Here is a 5,927-nt window from a genome sequence, read left to right as displayed (position 1 = left end):
GATGTATTTTACTCTCAGTACCGTAACCTCTTGTGATGTAGCTCCTGTCTAGGAGCTCTGCTGAAGCCAGTGGCATTATGATCAGGTGACACTGACATGAGCAGAGACACATGGGGGAGCATGAGGTAACATGGAGGCTACCAGAAGTGAACGTGGCCGTAAGAGCACACGCTCTCTCAGCCTCTCCTCTCTCCCACCTCCCAGAGCCAGTAATTCTGAATCGTTCCCTGAAATCTAAATAGCCCCAGTATCAGAGACAGTGATTAACGCAGGTACCTTAGGGGCTGCAGCGCCAACCCCCTGCCTGGATGAGGAGGGTGAAGAATTGCAGTAGAAATGGGTTAGGTTGGGAGAGGGCACAGCTGATGGGGGACTGGGAGCTGAGTTGACCAAGAGACCAGAACTCATGAGGGAGGAGGTTTGGGAGAAGAAGTCAACAGGACTGGGTAGAGGCATTTTAGTGTATTTTCTTCATTAACCATTCTGCCATGTAGACTCAGACTTTAAAGGTCAGAAGGGACCATTATGATCATCTAGTCTGACCTCCTGCACAAAGCAGGCCACAGAATCCTACCCATCCACTTCTATAACAAACCCGTAACCTACATCTGAGTTACTGAAGTCTTCAAATTGTGGTTTGAAGCTCTCAAGCTGCAGAGAATCCTCCAGCAAGTGACCCATTTGGGCTTTGGCTACACTTGCAAATTTGCAGCGCTGCAGCAGGGTGTGAAAAAACATCCTCTCCGGCGCTGCAAAGCGCCAGTGTGATCAGAGCCCCAGCGCTGTACATTAATCCCCACAGGGAGGTGGAGTACGGACAGTGCTGGGAGAGCTCTCTCCCAGCGCTGGCGCTCCGACTACACTTAGCGCTTCAAAGCGCTGCCGCGGCAGCGCTTTGAAGTGCTAAGTGTAGCCAAAGCCTTGGAAACTTTTCATTCACATCTAAACACCTTGGAGCTAAGCTGGGTTGATGCATTTCCACTTATAGTGGTACAGTTGTAATTAGGTGCTTAATCAGATGCTCATGCAGCACAAAGCAGTCAATAATGGGTGCGCTTTCATTCATTAACTTGACTGTGTGCTGTGCATCGCTTTGAAAAAAAGATGCTGTGAGGGAGTGTCAAAATTGTAGGCATTAAGAAATGGTAAGTAGGTGTCAGTTCATTTCTCATGCGTTTCTCTCCTAATTTTAATGTCAGTTTTGAATCAGTATTAATACCATGTTGTTTTAACAGAAGTAGGGTCCATTTGTATAATTGTTTGCAAGATTTCATTGGATATTGTGACCCAGCCGTCTTCACCTTTTATTTTCAGATTCCTAAATACAACCCAGCACACCTCTCCTGACAGACTGCAGGCCCTGGCCGGTGATTTGTCAATTGGAAGTGACAGAGGAGGAGAAAAATCCGGGTGTATTGGTTGATCACAGGATAATTATGAGCTGCCAACGTGATGCAGCCGTGAAATAGGTTAATGCAGTCCTAGGATACATCAGGTGAGGTATTTCCAGCAGACACATGAAAGGGTTAGTACTGTTATACAAGGCACTGATGAGACCTCATCTGAAATAGACCTCTACCTTCTGGCCTTAAAGTCTGTGAGTCTATCAACTGTGCCTTGCGTTGCACAGACACTGATGGAGATCAGGGTCCCATCGTGCAGCACATGGCAGAGAACCTGACTGAGATCAGCACCCCCATTGTGCTGGGCACTGCACAGACAGAGAGGGACAGTCCTTGCCCCAAAGAGATCACAATCCAAGTAGACAACAGGGAGGAGGAAAACAGAGAGGGGCTGTGACTTCCCCCAGGTCACCAAGCAGGTCAGGGACAGAGCCAGGAACAGACCCCGGTAACGCCAGAGTCCCGTCACCCGCAGCTTGGAAAGGTCCCCAGACCCCATTGTATTAGGCTGCAGGAAGAGGTGGTTTGTCCATGGATGAACAGGCTGTCTTGGCAGGCAGCTCAGCTGCGGTCCCTGCACACAGCTGGGGGTGTCCCCTGGGTCAGGAGAAGTCAGTGTCCAGCCCTGTGGGGCTGTGCTCCTGGCTCATACCTCTAGCACTCACTGCTGCCCCCGCCCCCTTTACCAGCTGCACTGTTCAGCCAGCCCCAGGCTTCAGGGAGGTCACTGCCCCCCATCCCCCATCTCCTGCAAGCCTTCAAACAGGGACATGGTGCACCAGTACCAATCAGAGTGCACTAGTGTAAATTCTGTCTGTACTAAGGGTTTGCACCAGTGCCTAAAACACCAGGGTGGCAGAGACCTTCAGTGCCCAAAACAGCAGTACGGTGGCACTAGAACTGGGATCTAGTTCTAGCTCGGTCATAGACAGCCTGGGTGACCTTGGACACATCAATGTTTCTCCTCCCAACTTTAGTCTCTTTACCCAGCTGCCACTCACTGGGGTCTCCTCTCTCTCTCCAGAGCTGCTCACCACTACAGTCTGTGTGGGTGTCCCCAGAGCTAAGGCAGGTCAGCTCTGGAATAGTCTTACAAGGGGGGCTGGGGAGTCTCTTTCCCTGGAAGTTTTTAAGAACAAGTAGGACAAAGCTCTGTCAGAGACAATCTACATATACTTGGTCCTGCCTTGGCAGAGAGAGCTGGACATGACAACATCTTGAGGTCCTATCTAGCCCTACATGTCTAGGATGCTATGCAATATATACATATAAAACAACAAGATGAAACCAAATAAAAACATGGTGTCAGGCCATTCAAAAAACAACAACAAAAAACTACACTGCACAGCATAAAATGACAATACTAAGGAGAAGAAAGCAACGCAAAGCAAACTAACACACCTTAGGACAAAAGTACACAATGCAAAAGAGCTCAACTCAATCCAACACAACAAAGACACCAAACAAGCTGAGGCAAAACAATGCACCATAAAACTATGCAACACAACATGGTGCAATCACAGTACCAAATGGCCCCATGCAAAACAGCTCAGCGTAGAACAGGACACAGCACAAAAGAGAATTATTTCAATGTAGGCCTGGAAGGGATCTTGAGAGGTCGTCTACTCCAGCCCCCTGTGCTGAGGCAGAACCAAGTGTTAGGATATAGCTATTCAGGCCTGTCTGCAAAGGCCTGTACTTTAAGAATGTAGGTGTATTCTTATCACTTAGCTAGTTACAGAGGTATAAAAGAAGTAATCAAAGATCACTGTCTGTGGAATGGCCTTCTCTTACTGCGACAGGCTAAGGCCTTCAGCCAGTACAGTGGTGCGACATGATCTGGGTCGGGGTCAGTGCAGTGCCAGACCCAACGGGGACACAGATCTCAGTCGAGGTCTCTGAAATGCCCAGCACTATGGAGGCAGCGGTTTGGGTCGCAGTCGTTCGCTGCCTGCGACAAGGGGGGCCGTGATCTCGGTCCAGGTCTCAGTTTTACCTGGCACAACAGTGGGGTCTGATCTCACCTCAGGTCTCTTCAGTGCCTGGCAGAACAGGGACCAGATCTCAGTTGGGGTCTCTGCAGCAGCTGGCAGAACAGGGCCACGCTCAGTACGATAAGAGCCCTGATCTCAGTCACACACCTGGGGAGAAAAGCGGGAAGATTTTTGAGCATTAGATATCAGTATTTCAGAACTGAGGAGAAAATGGGGCACAAACTAAATATTTGCCAATATAAGAGAGAAGCACCAACATCTGGGAGATTTTGTGTCACCATTTAACAGTTGAAGAGAAAAGATGGGAAATTGGAGGGGATTATACAAGGATATTGAATCAACAACAGAATGGGAGGGATTCTTCTCGCCCCACACTCACGTGGCCGGCAGGGAGCCCTGGGTGATGTCTTTTCACAGGGGAAAGGAGTGGGGCTGGAGTCAGAAAGTCACTATCAGTGGGGAGGGCCTGGCAGTGGGGTCTGGGAATGTGACTAGCAAGTGGTGGGGGGTGCAGTGTATATTGGAAAAGGGGTAAAAGAAATGCAAACAAAACATGGTACTTAATTAAAATCCTGTTAGGGCTCCAAAAGGAGCATAGTAGATTGTGCTTGCTTTTTCAGATCTTTTAAGCAGTGTTTTGGAGCAGAAGATGAAAGTGAACAGTAATAAGAACCCTGGTGGAAGTGAAATGTGTCCCTTTTGAAACAGTCTCTGAGCTGCTGATAGCTTTGAATCCAGAGGCAAGCCAAGAAAGACTCTGTGTGGATGCAAATTACCCAGCTGATGGGGGGAAGGAGGAAACTGCCATTTGCAGCACAAAGAACCTGAGAATAATGAATGCATCTGGTCAGCAAACAAGCTACTAGAAGACTTAGATTATGGCCCTCCAGAAAAGGGAGGTGAAAAAACAAGTCAAGCCTGAAAATAAGGGGGACAGGTTAACCCTAAGGAGAGAGAGAGAGAGAGAGAGAGAGAGAGTGTGTGTGTGTACACAGAGCAGAAATCTGAAGCTGTGGGAAACTGAGGCACGCCACCTCATAAATTTCATGAATGATCAGTGAGTGGGGTAATTCACTAGCCTGACTATAGAACAGAATAAGGACAGCCTGAAGGTAATTCTTCTGTTTTTCCTGCAATTAGCAAGGACATTTGTAAAAGGAATTGGTATTATTATTAAGAAATAATCTGACCCCACCAGGGGGGGTGAAAATTGTTTCTTTTGTTTTTCAGACACTCTACAACCATGCTGGCGCCAGCTGAAGAATAACCCAGAATACAATAGATTTATGTTGTGTGGTGTTTGTCTGTGGTGTTGGTCTTGCTGCTAGCATGATGTGGGTGGGGGATGGCTTCAAAAGGCTGACCTGGGGGGAGAGGAAGAGGTGTATGGGAATGCAAAATGCTCAACTGGGAGGCCAGCACCTGTGTAATGGCTACTATGGTGCCTGGAAATAGAACGGCAACTAAGGTGGGCCCTACAAGCCCTATGGGAATAATGAGCAGGGGAGGAGCTCACTGGGAATCAATGGAGGGGTGTGAAAAATGGTGCACATCAAAGGAAATGTTTGGCTGTGCCCCTCTCCTATGACTATGCAAGAGCAGGATCCATGGCCTATGGCAAGGGGTGGACAATTGGGTGTACTGTGTATGAGGGGTTTTGTTGGAAATGTACATATTTCTGGGGGCACAATTACACCAGCCCCAACCAAACTACACACATCTATATGCTGCTATCTGGACTTTGGTGCACAAATGGATCTGTAAATCTTATTGCTGTGAATAATTGAACCAGGGCATGCCGCCTGATTCCATACCAAGTGGTTACGTTGGCTTGGACAATAACCCATTTCTCTGTGGACAGTCAATGGACTTATAATATGGACAAAAGCACGTAAAACCTGCAGGGGCAGCTTGCTGCAGCTGCCAGCAACGGGACACATTAAGATCCTGACCCTGTCGAAGGAGGAGAGGCAGTGTTTCGGTCGTGGCTCGGACGTGGGACCATACTGCAGTGGTCAGGACTCGGTGTTGCTGTGCATTGTATATTGTTAACAGCACTTGTGTCACGCTGCATGTGCAGATAACCTATAAGTAACGCAGTAAGCCCTTCCCACCCCGCAGTGTGCAAGACAACCCGGGCCCAATCTAATGGGAAGTCTGGGACACTAATTGGACTAGGTGTGGTCTGCCCGTATGAGAGAAGGTGCAGGGCACGGGACTACACAAGGGGCAGTGGGACAAATGGAATATCGACACCTTCCACCTTGATGCCTGGCCCGACCAGGAGATGTGTCGCCCTCTGTCCTGTGCTTTTCCAGGGGTACCTGGGCAGGAGGATCTCAAAAGAAAAAGAAAAAAAAAGGGGTGGAGTGTTAGGATAGAGCTATTCAGGCCTGTCTGCAAAGGCCTGTACTTTAAGAATGTAGGTGTATTCTTATCACTTCGCTAGTTACAGAGGTATAAAAGAAGGAATCAAAGATCACTGTCTGTGGAATGGCCTTCTCTTACTGCCTAACTACATCTTGCCTTC

The sequence above is a fragment of the Mauremys mutica genome, unplaced genomic scaffold, assembly GCF_020497125.1.
Source record: "Mauremys mutica isolate MM-2020 ecotype Southern unplaced genomic scaffold, ASM2049712v1 Super-Scaffold_100273, whole genome shotgun sequence".
NCBI classification, from domain to species: domain Eukaryota; kingdom Metazoa; phylum Chordata; order Testudines; family Geoemydidae; genus Mauremys; species Mauremys mutica.
Note: the sequence above shows the minus strand (reverse complement) of the source record.